Source organism: Polyodon spathula, chromosome 2 (assembly GCF_017654505.1).
Source record: "Polyodon spathula isolate WHYD16114869_AA chromosome 2, ASM1765450v1, whole genome shotgun sequence".
Classification (NCBI taxonomy): domain Eukaryota; kingdom Metazoa; phylum Chordata; class Actinopteri; order Acipenseriformes; family Polyodontidae; genus Polyodon; species Polyodon spathula.
The window spans coordinates 47,417,795-47,435,540 of record NC_054535.1 but is presented as its reverse complement, the minus strand read 5'-3'; the positions used below and the strand labels follow the sequence as shown (position 1 = coordinate 47,435,540).

General features: G+C 36.3%; 1 protein-coding gene across 1 annotated transcript in view; it reads left to right on the top strand.

Moving 5' to 3' along the window:
- The window catches only part of LOC121297332 (neuronal membrane glycoprotein M6-a-like), a 76,308-nt gene that overhangs the window by 1,066 nt on the left and 57,496 nt on the right, over nucleotides 1-17,746 (top strand). The gene's annotated exons all lie outside the window — the stretch shown is intronic.

Below are 17,746 nucleotides of genomic sequence, written 5' to 3'. Positions count from 1 at the left end.
CAGTAGGCTTGATTCTTAAAACTTAATTACATGTATTAAGAGTATTCGGAAATCTCTTTGGAAACACTCGCAATCGCTTTCTATTCGGCAGATTTATTATAAATATTACAAAATAGTGAAAACTGTAAATGTTTATCACGTTACCACAATTACGTGTGGATTTTAACCTCAAGATAAAACTATAATACGTAACAATGATGAACATGTTTTTATTAAAGCCAACATAAAAAGTATCCAAAGGGACTCTGTATAACTTTCTGTCACTTTGCACTTGCTGTACTCTTGTGTTTTCTTCCATCGTTTTTCTGCAAGTAAGAAATGCATCCCTTTCAAACATCGAAAACATTCAAGCAGAGGCTATTGTTAAATGCAGGCGCGCCTAATAGATTAAACAAAAACCGCCAAAGTATGAGTATTGTGATTATTATGTATGTTTACATGAGCATATACTTCTAACAAATGCAGAAACAGTGACCCTGAATATCAAAATCCGAAACTCGCTGTCTCCGTCTATTTTAACTTCGACACTTTTCTGCTGTTTTCCGACAAGTGTAATTTACATTAAAGTGCCGGAATAACTATGCAGTATTTAAATGTGAAAAAAATACGTTAGTAATGCAAATAACAGTTGTACGTCATTTCAGGATTTCATTCAATTGACAGTTGGGATTGAAAGGTAGTAAAGGCGGAGAAAAACAACACAGGCGTGTGTTTCAGGCAATATGGAGAAAGAAGATGCTTTTAATAGAACACAATAATAAAGCAAGTAGATCAGAAATAAGAAAAAAAGTAAAGTTAGAGAGCTCATATTTTAATGTAGCCTAATTATTATTTATTATTATTATTATTATTATTATTATTATTATTATTATTATTATTATTATTATATGAATATATATATATACTGTATTAAAGTATAGTTTTGGTTATGGAGGATATTTTATGCCAAAATGAAAAATAAATAAATAAATAGATAGACACATAAACGAATCAAGGTTTTGGCCAGTCAGCCTTCATCAGGTTGTAGTTAATACATCAAAACTTGACCTCAATTAGTTAATTACCAATACAATAATTAACAAATAGCAATTTAAATATTAATTATATTAACTTTGTGTAACCTCATCTCTTACACCTGCGAGTACAAAAACGACCAATCATTGATTTTCATTCGTTTTTCACATTCTAGAGGTTCTAAAACAAGTAGAAGAGTCAGTGTCAGAAAATACCTTTTTTGAAAGGTTGATCACTAATCTCTGCTCATGTGGTATCTGCGTGGAAGTGTCCTCCACTCTGTCAAAGGCCTTGTTCCTCTTCCTTTGTTCTCATCCTTTTACCTATCCTTGCTCTAAAAGACTCGATGGAGAAGCTGAAGGGGGTACACTATGTGAAGAGAGATATTGTTCTTGTAGATCCAGACTGACAATGTTTTTTAGATAATTTGAGTTATCTTTAGGGTATTTTGAAGGGAATGTTGGTTTTTTAAACCGTTTAGTCGGTTTAATATCCTGTTGGATAGTATGATAAACCTTTCTGTCTGCGTATTCGGTATGATCCCTCTTGAATATATACAATTTACGTTTTTTCATGTGCGTAATTTCATTTTTGACTTTTTGCAACTCTTCTAAATTGAATTCATTCTGAATTGCCAGTTCAGTTTCTTCGATTTCTTTGGTAACATTTGGAATGTCTTTTCGTCCTTGTTCAATAGTGAAAAGTAATAAATCAAGGGAGCATTCGTTCAACACCTGGCACCATCTTTGACAAAATTCAGGACAATTTCATTGGTGATTTAAAAAAAAAAAAAAAAAAAAAAAAATAAAAAATATATATATATAATACATATATTTATATATATTATAATATGAAGATACTGTGTGGATGCTTTTCACTTTAAAGTAAATGTGGCATCACCTGTGGGATGCTTTTCACTTTAAAATAATGTGGCATCATTGTGCATTCAGATGTTCCAAGTAAGCACATTTCTGTTATGGAGTGAGCAGATACAATAAAACAAAACATGCTAGTCTAACAGGGGCCTGCTTTGCCAAACTTAATAAGTACACATATTGAAGCAGTATATGACAAAACTAATAGCAAAATGTTAATCAGAATTTTTATTTAAATAAATAAAGTCATAGCCAAAATAAACACCAGACCTTTCCTTTAATTTCCTGTCGTTCCTATTGTGCATACAATTTTCATTACCGTCTTTATGTTTTGGTGCTAGTACTGTTCTAGAAAGGTGTTCTGTTGTTAAGCAAACACCGACATATAATATGGGTACCATTAAGTTCAATGGGTAAACGTTTTTTTGTCATTCAGCAGGCTTGCAACCAGGAAACAGCGAAAGATGGAATGATGGCTGTATTGTTTTCATTCCATTCCTTTCGGTATGCCTTAATGATTGTGTTTTTTGCAGTGTTTCATACGTTATGTTTCAGTCACATGAGAAATGAAGGGTTGCATTATGTATATGTGCCCCCTCTTATTCTCTAGATTGTATAGAGCCTTTCAGAGATTCAACAAGTATTGTACTGTTTTGTATAAGAATGTTTCACACTAAACACTGTGGTTTTGCTAAAATTGCATAACTTTATTTCAGTCACAAGACAGCTTTGGCTGACAGTACAGAATGCTGTCCTGTTCTCTTTTTGTAATAAACTTCTTTACAAAATGATTTACAATTCTTCCCTCGAGGCACCACCTTAGGGGGTGAGAGAGTTTTTGTTTTTAGTGACTTTTGGTATGCAGCCTATTAGGAACTGTGCTGCATCCACCAGTTTTGTTTAATTCGGGACCCCCCCCCCCCCCCCCCCCCCCCAACAGCCAGAAAATTAGATGGAATCTCTTTATAAGACTACTACAGTATTTGTTTTTTTTTTTTTTTTTTAAATGAAGCTGAACAGTTTGCTAAGTTTAGAACTTTTTTTTTTGGCTGCATAATTTTCTGTGTCAAAGACTTTAATTTAAAAAAAAAAGTTACATTTTTACAAAAGAGGACCATGACAGACATACCGTTTTAGTTTCCTTCTAAACTGTTAAGAGTTACTGGATTGTGTGGCCTTTTTACTACTTGCTGATGTAGGTAAATATATACATAAATTCAGATGTCTTGCACACTAAATACCCTCGTTTCCCTGTATAAAGAGAGATACCATCTTCAAATATATGCAGTATCTTTTAAATTAGACTTTGTCTCCCCCTTGTGGCTAGTAGACGTACAATATTCACAACTGTCACTACAAGAAGAATATATTTTTTACACAGTGAAATATAATTTGTGAAACTAATTGATAACATAACAAGAATTCAAACAGAACCCAAAACTAATCAAAATGATTACAAGTAAGGGAAATTACATTAACAAAAATAATGCAAATGCTCATGAGTTGTTGGAAACTGACTTACTTTTCTTATTCTAGTTCAATTTTTAACAGATAAGTGAATAATCCTACCTGCTGTGTGAGTGCTCTCTGCCCTGTTACATAACCTTTTACCTTGCTTTTCAGATTTTACGCCATTGTTTATTTGCCCCAAGCTGATCTCTAAGCATGCCTGACTGATTCAATTTGCTTACGGTTCATTCCAGGTACAATAACTTGTATGCACTGCAAATCACACTGAACATGAAAGCTGAGGGCCAGTAGATTACACCTGAAATCAGTAGCCATATAAAGCATCTTTAAAAAAAAACAAAACAAAGCAAAAAAAACAACTAAATGAATGAAGTCTATACTGTAGAGCTATGTGAATTATAATTTAGAAAAAAATGGAGACACTAAGTACAGTACAACAATTTGAAGGGATTACAGTCATGCTTGATAGTTTTAGGGTGAGAATAAAGTAATCTTGAACTCAGTTAAATATTTGACATGAGGATGTCCAAGGTGCAGGTGCCCCATATGGTTTTATAATGTAGTTAATTATTAAAGGAAGTTAGTTGTTTATAACCTTGCATTGAAAAACAGGATGAATACAGGTATTGCCTGCAAACAGACCTACTTATTTTACTGAGCTGTAACAAAGCTATGAGCTTGTTTATGAATTCCTAAACTGAGAATAGTAGCAAGTGAATGCCTATTTGAGGAGTATTAGTCACGCAGGGACAAGATTGTTTCAGCTTGGTAGAAAGCTGGTGTCCCAACAGCTAGTTTAGGGGAACAGATAATCTGTAAACAAAGCTGTTAGCATGACTTATGTTTATAAAAATGCATTAGAGGTGATTGTAGCACTATTGTTCCTGGAAAAAGTCCAATTGATCTTGAACTTGTTTATTCACGGGACGGGAGCCAGGCTACCTCTTAGACTTAGCAAAGATTGAAACACATATGAGAGGGCCCTCCGTTTGCTAAAGCAGAATATACAGAAGGGGGGTCCCTGCCGTTTGGGGGAGAAGACACACAGGGGAGATCCACTGCACATAAATAAAGACTTGAATACCTGAAAGGAAGGAAGAAAAGGGGAACTCTGGCTCAGAGAGCTGCCCTCAATGAGGTGAATTATAGGCTTGCAAAGCTGGGATGGAGACGCAGCCCCAGAGAATGTGAAACGAGACGAGAGCCTCGTGTTATGAAGGGAGAGCTCCCACAGACGGTTTAGCAAGAATAAGCTCAGTCCCTCAGATTGTGAGGGTAGCGATAGATCATGCTAAAAGGATGGGTTTGGCCGGGGGTGCCGTCTGACTCGTTGAGGGTGGTGAACCCTCCTGCGGAGGTAAAAGAAGCAGAGTTTAACCAAGGGTTGGAGAAAGTGAGATGACTAACCCCCAGAGGACACCGATGCAAAGGCGGTTTAGATATAAAGGAGGAGGAGGGAAGCGGAGGAAACGAAAATTGATTTTATTGATTTATCTAAGGCTTTTACTACTGTAGAGCACTCAATTCTCTTGAATACGTTGAGTGATGTTGGTTTTGATATTAATTATCTTGCATGGTTTCAAAATTATTTTCAAAATAGAGCTTAGTGTGTAAAATCTGACAGATTTGTTTCACCATTTCGCAGTTACTAAAGGTGTTCCTCGAGGTTCCATATTAGGCCCTTTTTTCAATTTATATTAATATATTGCTCAGGTAATGGGCAACTCTCATTTTTATCTTTATGCAGATGACACTATTTTGTATTCAGTTGCTCCTACGCTGCCATTAGTAATGTCTAATTTGCAACTTAGCTTTGATAAAATTCACCAGGCCTTCTATGACATGCGTCTTTTGCTGAATATTGATAAAACTAAAATTATGCATTTTAGGAGAAAAAATACAACAGGTTCTCTTAATAGTGTTTTCAGAATTTTTACTTCTAGTAAGATTGAATTAGAGCAAGTAGCGGTTTATAAATATTTATGTATTTGGGTGGACAATGCTTTGTCTTTTAAAACCCATATTGATAAAGTTCAATCTAAAGTTCAATCTAGAATTGGTTTTCTATTTCGCAGTAAGTCATGTTTTACACGTTCCGCTAGGTATTTTCTAGTCCAGATATCTGTTCTTCCAATACCGGATTATCGTGATGTTGTCTACATAATGTCCTCAAAAGCTGCTTTGGGGAAGCTTGATTCTTTATACCATTCTGGTATAGGAGTTATAACAGGTGCTTCTTATGAGGGATCAGTATTAGGTCTTCTGCTATTCATAATCAACATTAATGATTTAGATTCTGGTATAGTAAGCAAACTTCTTAAATTTGCAGATGACACAAAAATAGGAGGAGTGGCAAACACTGTTGCAGCAGCAAACGTCATTCAAAATGATCTAGACAAGATTCAGAATGGGCAGACACATGGCAAATGACATTTAATAGAGAAAAGTGTAAGGTACTGCACGCAGGCAATACAAATGGGCGTTATAAATATCATATGGGAGATACTGAAATTGAAGAAGGAATCTATAAAAAAGACCTAGGAGTTTATGTTGACTCAGGAATGTCTTTATCTAGACAATGTGGGGAAGCTATAAAAAAGGCTAACAAGATGCTTGGATATATTGTGAAAAATGTTGAATTTAAATCAAGGGAAGTAATGTTAAAACTGTACAATGCATTAGTAAGACCTCATCTAGAATATTGTGTTCGATTTTGGCCACCTCGCTACTAAAAGGATATTGCTTTTCTAGAAAGAGTGCAAAGAAGAGCGACCAGGAGGCATGTCATATGCAGACAGGCTAAAATAATTTAATCTATTCAGTCTTGAACAAAGAAGATTATGCAACGATCTGATTCAAGCATTCAAAATTCTAAAAGGTATTGACAATGTCGACACAAGGGACTTTTTCGACCTGAAAAGAGAAACAAGGACGAGGGGTCACAAATGGAGATTAGACAAAGGAACATTTAACAGAAAATAGGAGGCACTTTTTTATACAGTTGTGAGGGTCTGAAACTAACTCCCCAGTAATGATGTTGAAGCTGACAACCTGGGATCTTTCAAGAAGCTGCTTGATGAGATTCTTGGATCAATAAGCTACTAACAACCAAATGAGCAAGATGGGCCGAATGGCCTCCTCTCGTTTGTAAACTTGAGCAAGTTGGGCCGAATGGCCTCGTCACGTTTGTAAACTTTCCTATGTTCTTATGTTCTTACCCATCACTGCAATCTTTATATTATAAATGGAGAATTTTACATACTGCTATAACACGTATGTACTGCACTGCAGTCCACGTGTCCACAGTCGTCTATTTTGGCAAGTGATATTTTCATATCGTTCTGAATACTTCTGTTGAAAATATAGTACTGTACCAACAAAATCAACTGCAGTACATCTACATGGAAGCCTACTTATTTTAAAACACAATTTTTTCAGCTATATGCTATATATTTTTTTTTGTGTTCCCTGAAAAAATGGACATGGGTTGGGACGGGCCAAAATGAAATAGTCAGATATGCATCACACTCGTTTAACCATCACTCAAGTCAAAATGTTACAGGGTCTGATATGTGAGTGCTGACTGTATAGTAAAAGCGTTTCATTCTGGATGTCAAATGTCATTGTAAACAGAGCTGTGTGATTTTCTGATAAAGTATTCATAAAAAATTATATATATATATATATATATATATATATATATATATATATATAAATATATAATATATAATATATATAATATATATTGAATGTGGTGTTTTGGGACAGTGTGGCTTTAATCACACCGAAATATAAAATTGTTAAATAATAAACAATCCTTAAAGTGCAGCTGATTTTGAATGTTTCATCCAGGATATGTTAAAATGTATTTTTAAAGCTTGACTGATGCCTTCAGCTTAAATGGTGTTTCCAAACAGACCAGAAGATATACTCCTCATTTGATGAAATTGTTATTGTCAAAATTTTCAAATTTAAAAAAAAAAAAAAAGCCCTGTCTGAGGATTTGGGAATAGCCTTCCTGCTATTTTCCAAAGGGTAGTGAATGCTTTAGGCACGGTCTCTTTACCAAATGTTTAAAACAGTTCTGACAGTCAGATCATTATGTGGGCAGAAGCAAAACACATTTTTGTCTTTTATACTCCAATAGCACCCACGCATATAAATATCAGATGAAATTTTTTTGAGGCAATGTGAAAGATATTATTTCATCCTTCAACCCCAGCCATGTTGTGAAGTCAGCCTGTAAATCCTTCTAGTCCAAAGCCAGTAGTTTTTTGGCATACTGTGTCACATAAACAATTCGTACAGCATCTCTCTGAATGAAGGTATTGTTTTGGATTCTTCATTCCTTGGTTTCTATTAGTTAAGCAACAGAACCCAAAGAAAAGGGCCTTGTCGTCTGGTAAGGCCTGCTTCGTGTCGTTAGATATCCCAAGCCGAAGGCAAGTGCATTTAACATAACGAGAAGGGCCTTACCAGATGGTAAAGCCCTCTTATGAGGGTTCTATTGCTATTAGAAAATGGATATGTTAAAAAAAAAAAAAATTAAAAAAAGATTGGTTTTTTTTCGTGATTTTGTGCTGCAGTAGTATTTGATGCTAATGAATACAAACGTTTTCATCATTATTTGATCAGTAATGCGGTTTGCTCAGAATTCTATCTCTGGGCTGGTAGCCTTCACTCTGGCTTCATTCCAGCGGTAGATGCTTCGTGGGTATTTCCAATTGCCAAATATTGAAAAAAAAGGTTCTACTTACATGGAGATGTTCTTCAGTTCAAGTACCCCGTACAGAAAAGTGAACATGGTTTGTGAACTGTTTTTAAAACAGTTAAAGAGTAAAAGTACAGCTAACATGTTTTTTTTTTTTTTTTTTATTTTATTTGAGTGCATGTTTGTTTGTGTGTTTGTGTAAGTTTCATTATTTAAGTTACCATTAGGTCCTAACATTTATTAGCAAAATAAATAAAATAAAAGTTTTAGTACTTGTAAATATCTAGTTATCTGCAGCATGTATTAATCCTGATCGTGCTGTTTGTTCAGTAATTTGTTACAGTGTGTCTTCATAAAGTTTATTCAAAGCCTCCTTCCTGGCTTTGTTAGAGAAGAGAGCACTGTACCTTTGTTGTTACTGAACTATGCTGAAATAAAGTTGCTGAAAGTAGCAGGGGTGTGCAATTCATATTGCCTGATGCCCAGGACAACAACATTTGTGTGATGGACAGCAAGTTTTACCGTTTATACTTTAACCGTCGGACAAGTACTTTTTTTGCTTCTTTTGTCACAATGTTCTGTTGATAGAAAAACTCTCAAACATTTCTAGAGAGTCACATTGCAAACATTGCAAGGTCCTGAAAAATTGAAACTGCGGAAGTCTCGCACATACAAATGAAAGTAAAAAAATAAAAATGTGGAACTCTAAACCTCAAAGCAAAAATATATAGAGTACACAAATACACATATAATTTGAGTTCATAAACTCTCAGTCACACATAGTAACAAACTAATGTAACAATACTATTACATTGCCTTCGTCTACAGTAGGACTCCAGTAAAGTTTGACCTCCAGCTCTAGGAAGAATATTTAACATTTCACAGGCGGGAGCTAGGGCTGCGTGAAGAATATGGGTTAGTATTTAGAGGCTTAGCCTCGAGGGAATGATGATGGCCTGCGGACCAGGAGTGCTTGTTTTGAACTGTTAGTGGCCTGCGGGCCAGGGCACAATCGATGAACAGAGTATCTAGGGGACTGATGTTTTTTTTGACAGACAGGAACCTGGACAAGGAAGAGCAAGGGTACAGATGGGAGTTTATCTTGGATAATTTAATAAATTGTCCTTGACAAAGCTGGTCTGTCTTAGATGAGCGAAGGAACAGAATTAAATTATTATCGGGAATTACTGAAAGATCACAGGAACAAATACCTATGGCTGGGAAACTGGTTAGTGATGGTACTGCAGCGCTCACAAAATTTTGGTAATGGTACATGCCGTTCGGGTAGTCCATTGTCAACATTTGGTTGTCCAAAAAAATGTCAGGTTGCCCATAATTGACCTATGAACTGTGATTTGTACAAAGTACAGTGTACTCAATATAGGAACAGTATCTCAGGGTATCTCACGCCAAGGAAATGCATGTACATGGATTAGGGAGTGGTACATGTAGAAAACAGAAAGTACTGATTAGAGGAGAAACCTCAAAATGGAGTGAGGTAACCAGTGGAGTACCACAGGGATCAGCATTAGGTCCTCTGCTCTTCCTAATGTACATTCATGACATGGATTCTGGTATAGTAAGCAAGCAAACTGTTAAATTTGCAGACAAACACTCTTGCAGCAGCAAAGGTCATTCAAAATGATCTAGACAAGATTCAGAACTGGGCAGACACATGGCAAATGACATTTAATAGTGAAAAGTGTAAGGTACTGCATGCAGGCAATAAAAATGTACATTATAAATATCATATGGAAGATACTGATATTGAAGAAGGAATCTATGAAAAAGACCTAGGAGTTCATTTTAACTCAGAAATGTCTTCATCTAGGCAATATGGGGAAGCTATAAAAAAGAGAAACAAGGTGCTCAGATATGTAGTGAAAAGTGTTGAATTTAAATCCAGGGAAATAATGTTAAAACTTTACAATGCATAGTAAGACTTCATCTAGAGTATTGTGTTCAGTTCTGGTCATCTTGCTACAAAAAGGATATTGCTGCTCTAGAAAGAGTGCAAAGAAGAGCGACCAGAATTATTCCGGCTTTAAAAGGCATGTCACATGCAGACAGGCTTAAAGAATTGAATCTGTTCAGTCTTGAACAAAGAAGACTACACAGCAATCTTATTCAAGCATTCAGAATTCTAAAAGGTATTGACAATGTCGACCTAAGGGACTTTTTCGACCTGAAAGAAGAAACAAGGACCAGGGGTCACTAATGGAGATTAGACAAAGGGGCAATCAGAACAGAAAATAGGAGACACTTTTTTACACACTGTGTGGAACCAACTCCCCAGTAATGTTGTTGAAGCTGACACCCTGGGATCCTTCAAGAAGCTGCTTGATGAGATTCTGGGATTAATAAGCTACTAACTACCAAACAAGCAAGATAGGGTGAATGGCCTCCTCTCGTTTGTAAACTTTCTTATGTTCTTATATATTTTTTCAACATAAAAATGTCATACTTTTTCTAGATTTCCATTTGTTTTTACCAGACTTGTGTTTTAGTTAGTTTCTACTAGTTTTTTTTTTTTTTTTTTTTTTTTATAGTTATCCCTTATAGCTTTTTGTTCCACAGCAAAAGTTGCTCGTGGTTTTCTAAAAGTATTTGTCAGAATCTGGAGGTGCATATCTAGCAAGAGACAATACAGGTATGCAGACAAGAAGTAAGATACAATCTAAGAAATGTCCAATATTTGAGAACTATGTTGCATTATTTACAAAAATAATATGCAAAGTTGTATACTGCAAGTATACAGTATTTGTGCCAAAATAGGACAGAATAATGGTACCAATAGTATACTAAAACCAGAGAACTTTGGCACAAGTATGCTATATGCAGTATGTTACTTTTTTGTAAGGGATGATATTGGATTGTGATCTAAACTTTTTTATACCCTCTGTTAAATGTTGAACACCATGGATGGTGAAAAATAACACAAATGAAATAACAAATGTGCACACATTATATATTAAAATGTGCAAGTGTCGTCTATTAAGCATATAAGTCAAATACTAAATACAGTACACCCTCGCTATAACAACCCTGTTTGGGTCCAAAGCCTTTTGTTCACTATAGTAAAAGGACAATTCAAAACGAACAATATAAGCTGCTGGATTAAGTTAACGAAGTCATCTTGGATAAAGGCATTAGCTAAATTATTAATAATAATATTAGTACTGTTTCTTTGATTTTCTTTATTATTACAGTATTTGTCACTACTAGCACTAAATAATAATAATAATAATAATAATAATAATAATAATAATAATAATAATAATAATAATAATAATAACAATAATGAGATTGTGAATAAAAGTAGAATTAGTACCCTATTTGTGGCATGCAGCATCCAGTATTCTGGCTATATTCTATTCATTGAAGAACACAGCCAAAGCTTGATTTTTTTTTAATCAGTATTTTGTTGTATAATTAAGGCCATATAGCGATGATGTAAATAATATACACTCGAGATAGCGAGGATGTAAATATATCTACACTGGACTGACGGTTTGGACCCAAGACTGTTGCTGTACTCAGGGTGAATAGGCATAACTTTGAATGCATCAGATATGTCGGTCATTATAAGCCAGTAGACCTTCTACTTTAATGAATTTGATGGCATCTAAAGCTGTAATGTAATGAAGGGCGAATAGCTCGTGGAGAATTAGGGTGTTGATACTGCTTGTAGAGCTGCCTGTTGGGGCTGAGAGGTCGATAATTAAACGCTTTTTTCTGGAGATTTTCCAGGTTGCATTCCAATGGGGTTGATTGTGAAGGAAGGAAAGGGTGGAGCAGAGAAGGGGTCTACCATGAATTTGTCCACTACGGCTTGGATAAAGGACAAGTCGACTTGTGGCTCTAGAGTAGCTGATCAGAGATTTTTAGATGAATGATAGATGGGATGTTGTATAAGCCTGTAGAAAATCCATACTTGGGGCCATTGATAAGATAGGAGAGAAATTGTTTATCGGGATGCTGCTGGAGTACGTTGGCAAGAGCGGGGATACAGGTGGGGGTGGAAACTAACAATAATTTGATTGTCATTTGTGGATGACTGGACAAATGAACTTTGATTGTGTGTCCTTGCAGCTGCTGTACATGTGGAGGAATCTGCACTGAGGGTGAGTGTAAGAAGTACTGAAATTGTTACAAATTTTTGGATCCGGAGAAACTGATGGGGCAGTGTGCCAAAGTGGTTAATAGTGTGCAGGTGCAGGTGATCAATAAAAAGACAGGCAATTATAATCCAGGTGCAATGTTGTTTAATGGTTGTATTTCGTAATCCAAATGCCTGATGGTGAACAACAGTAAATAATAACAATGTCAATGAGAAGCAGTACACCAGTGTTTATTGCTTATCTGTAATCTACGAGTTGGCCCTGAAATAATAACAGCCCCGTTTTAATTCACTCACACCTAACACATACACAAACACAAACACAAACACCCGTCCACAGTGCGTGCTCTAGTGCTCGTGGTGAAAATACAGTACTTTAGTGTAAACAAAGTGTTGTCCAAGATCGTGCTGGTCTTTTGCGATAGCTCCTGAACCGTGTTTAGCCGTCTAAATAATAACACAAGTATAATTCAGAAACAATAAAAAACAAACAAAACATTCACAATTTTCTCTACACAAACCACAGGTCGTTTCAGGTTGTTCTCTAGCCAAAACGAAGGAACTCATTACATAGCTTTGTCCCCTATTTATACCGTTACACATGACTCCTTGGTAAACAATTGCAGCTGCTCCTCCATTCTTCTGCTGCCACATTATTTCCCTTCCGGGTCAATGAGTTATTGCACTGAAGCACTGCCCCCTTTCTAAATGACTGACTTCCTTTTAACCCTGGGAATGAAGTGTCAGGCCAAACAGTCCAGGGGACTCTGCTCCCATTACTTTGCGCCCTCACAGGTCGGGAGGGAGATTTATCACCAAGAATCATTGTCTTTCTGTCACAGGTGTCTGTGAACATCTTTTGAATGGGATCTGCTGATGGGGAGGAGAGAATGAATTGGGGCTGCTATGCGATATCTGAATCTGGGTGGTAGCTGCTGGTCTGGAGGATGAATGGGAAACCGCTGTTTTTGGGCACAGAGCTGTTGAGTGAGCGGTAGACCCCCAGACTCTGCATGCATTGGCCTGAAAGCCACTGGAAATGCAACTGAATAGCTCATTGTCTGGGGAAGACCAATTAATTATAATATTATCTGATGAGAGAATTGCTGCTGCTTTGGCTGAAAATGCTTTATGATATTCAAAGAACATGCTTCCCCCATATTTCACGGATAACTCTACAATGTAATAGAGATACTGATCTAATGTAGAACGGCGATGGGGGATAGGCAGAGCAGAGGACATTCTGGAAGATAGTGAAGGCAAGAACAAACTCACCAACAGAAAGATTTTTAAAAAGGTGGCTGTTACGGGATTTCAGTGTAACTGATAAATCTCCACAATCAGCAACTCTGTGATCAATTAATTCAATTATTTGACGGCGTAATTAAGGGGAAAGATTTAATTCTGGAATGTTGATGATTGGAATTGAAACACATTTTAAAGTTATAAGTGTGAAAATAAAGACTGATTGTATTGGTTGCCAACAGGCCCTGATTCGAGTGAAAATGAACCAATTCTTAACAAAAATAATTCATTTTAACAAATTATTTCCATTATTCTTATTTTTTATTTTAGCTTTTCGCATATTTTTTGGGAGAGGATTTATCAGTTTGCACGTTTATAAAGAGGTATGTGAAAAATACAGCGAACAAGGGGTGAGGCTTGGCTGGAGATACAGTACTGAGTTTCCTTTTGCGATTCAATGCCTTTTACTGCAAAGGGTTAAACAAAGTTAGGCACCGCTATAAGGGGCAGCTTGTCAGACTCATTAGAATTCAGGAATATAAAACATTTATTAAACAATTAGGCCATATTCATTCAGAATTTACTGTACTTCAACACACGTTGAATGTAAAGTAAAAATAAATGTACTAGCTCTTGGTCTGTGCTCTGCTGTGCATTAGTTAATATTCATGACCTTACTTATGAGATGAGACTGAACCGGAATAACTATCATATTTTACCCTCCTTTTATCTACCCATTTTTAAATGCCTAATTCGAATGATGCCTCAATGCTGCAACTGATCACCTGTTTTCACCTGCCTTCTCAGATTATTATTAGAACAAGTCATAAAAACGGGCCACTTAAAAAAATACAGTACCTCCATCTGGTTGTGGCTATAACATATTTGTCTAGCAGCCAAATAAAATATCCTGTTGGATCTTATTTCGATTAACTGAGTTGTGAGTGCAGTGTGAACTGCTCTGTCTGCATTGTGTAGAATATAAATGGTAAAGTCATCTCAAAATCAAATCGAGCAAATAAAAAAAAAAAGTTACTGTGAGGCGTGTGAGTAAAAATGGATTTTCCAGACAGCGATTTATGTGTAAAATAAATAAAAATTTTATTTAATATTACACGGAAAAGAAAAAACAATAAAGAAGGATGTGAGGGAGGGAGTGCTGGAGTAATAAAAAATAAAGGAACGGAAGCCTCTTAATCCTCTTCTTGATCTGCTCAATCCAAAAATGAAACAAAAAGGAATAAAAATAAAAAGAGCAAAGTTAGTAAGGCCTCTGTCCATAATTAAAAGTAAATAATACAGTCCACCCCGCACGTACTTCCCTCCAGCCTTTTTTTCCCCGCCTCTATTCCTCAGGACCAACCCCGAACACAGTAGCACGTTCCCTTTAGTATGCAAACCCCGCCCCGGTAGTCAGTGGATCACCAATCCCAGACTGACAGGTATCCTTAACTTCACTTGACTCCAGCAGCTGGAATTTACATACTTGTACTTCCGCCCCTCACCAAGGTGCCGCCCCTCAAAAAGATGACTTTTGTCATGGTCACAAGACCTTGGTAAGGGAAGTCCCGAGTTGGTTTGATGCCTTCTACTGTTGGGAGGCTGAATTGCAGACCGAAACCCCTTTGACTCATCACAGTTACATTCAGGATACTGTTCTAATTCACAGGGAAATGTTGTGCCAAGTTCTTTTTATAATATGGTTAAAATAGGAAGGCTAGAGTAGTGCTCAGCATGTACTGAGTTCAACTTAACCTTTAGTACAATATCAAGTACAGCAGGTACACATATGAGTTGTGGGCGAGCCTGGAGGTTTTTTATTTTTTGTTTCTAATTGCACCTATTTTAAAATATGTACTGTTCTTTGATGATTGTCAAGTTCAAGGGCCTCATTTACTAAAGGGCGCTAAACTTTATGGTGCACCATGATTGCCATTAGTGTGCACATTAATGACATTAAGGAGGGTCCAGTGTTTAAAGTCCAGGGCTTGTAACCAGAAGGTCACAGGTTCAGATCCCACCTTTTCCACTGACTGACTTACTGTGTAACCCTGAGCAACTCACTGAACCTCCTTGTGCTCCCTCCTGTGGATGAAATGTTAAATCAATGTCCTATTGTAAATATAATATAATGTACAGTTCACAGCCTATTCAATGCTGACAACTAATGTGTAATCAAAGAGTGTTTTAGGGTTGGGGCTTACTTTGCACTATGCTAAAGATACAGTATTACTCCATTTCTACTGGCACATCCAGGTGATTTTCCACTGGCTATTTGTTGAGTCAAGTGAGAACCAAACCGTAACTTTACAACACAGATTTTCGTCATTACGTTTGTCTGTCATACAGTCGAGAATGATGCTATACGGCATCTAAAGGCAGAGTATCTTGTACATCAAGTCCAAATTACTACTCATTCTGAGAAGAATGTTTTTCCTCTGTATAATCAGTCCACTGCTGTTGTAATATATGAAGAACGGAAAACAAAGAAAAACACAACCATAACCATAACCTTGTCTGTGTTATCTCTGTGGTGTATGGGGCTATGAGATACACCCTTTTTTTTCAACTTAATTTGGCTCCTGTCTGTCTCACTTGGCCATTGAAAGGTTTTCTCTGCTTTTTCCATATAAAAAACGACTAGAGACAGGATCCGACATTGGATTGGAAAGGGAAAATTGTAATGTCGGACCTGGTCCGACATAAGATCGCAAAGGGTTAATTACAGTGGCTTCTGGCACTCATAATGGAATGTCATAATACCGTCATCATGCTCTAGTTTTCAAGATTTTGGAAATGCGCGTTCTAAGCGTAGAATGCCTAGAGGTAGGCTAGTGCCAGTTTGGTAATATTAACATCATTCTGTGGGTCAAAATTCATCAAATTCGAGACAAACTGAAGAATTGTCATTTTACTGAGACAGAAATATACTTACTTATCTCCTGTATTCCTGTTGCAAGTCTCATCTTCAGAAATGCATATCACACTACATCGAAACAAATTTTGCCAATGCAATTTGGTATCGGAAATACAGTATCCAAAATACAACATATTGTAGCATACCAGCTTTTCAGGAACAGTAGAAGGGATGAGTCTAGACACTAGCTTTGGTCCGGAACTGCAGTTCTTTAAACATATGGGTATAACTTGAATAATGATTTAGGTAAATGAAAAATAATTTATCTTAGGATTTCAGACAAGCTTCTGGTTTAGATGCTTCCTTGTGCTATTCAGCTAATTGCATTCTGTAAGCAGCTCAAGGGATCATTTTATAAAACCTGTCTTAGATGCTTGTGCAAAGAGTACGAGTCACATGATTTGAGTAGCTGCTGTGCTATGGATTAGTTCACACATCCACTGAATGGAGGCAAGCAGACAATGCTAAGCAAGGCATCTTTCTGATTTGCAGGTAGTTACTATGGTAACAGAAACACATTTGTTTTCAAGATGCTTTGGATGTAAATGAAAAGGACCTCATGCAATATTTTCTGATACTATTTGATAATGGCAGAATAGACACACACATTAATACAAAAATACATTTTAAAAAAAGTAAAACGTCAAGAAATAATAAAGACAAATGCTCATTCAAAAAATTAATCTTCAGAGAAATTAATGTGTCAATCGCAGAAGTTAAATGCGATTAATAGACAGCCCTAATAATTTGACGTCTCTCATTGATTTGTTGCCCCGTCTGGATAGTTTTGGCTTGGTCTGGAAGCATTTTAATTGAATGAAAACTCATACGATGCTGATTATTTTTAATATGTTGACTATAGTGCTGTAGTAATCGTGTAATATAGTTATTAAAGAGTAAATAGCGGAGTTCTGAAAAATCTGGCGTTATACGTGTTGTTATAACTGTTTAAATAACATACCTGTATTTATTTATTTTTATTGTTAACATCTGACAAACTTTTTGCACTTATATCTTTAAACTCTGCTTCAAAGTTGTTATTTTTTTTCAAAATGGCTGCTCTAGTGCACTGATGATAGTGTAAGGATTATTGCCCACATTGTCAACACAGCAATAATGATCCATGATGTGTTACGGAACAGAAAAGCCAGAGCACTTGTTGTTATGCTTTTTTAATCGCTCTTCCTAGAGATTTTGGAGGACAGAGCTCAAACCCCAGTGCACATTTTGAAAAGAGCTTTAAAACGGAATTTAAACCACGGCGATGCTTCTTTGAAGTAAGTGTAAAGTCATTTTACAAAAATGTGGAGTTTTATACCGGGTTGTGACCCCCCCCAAGAAAACTGCTGAAAATGTGTTGATTATTTCAGACGGTTCTACAGATAGTTCCATTA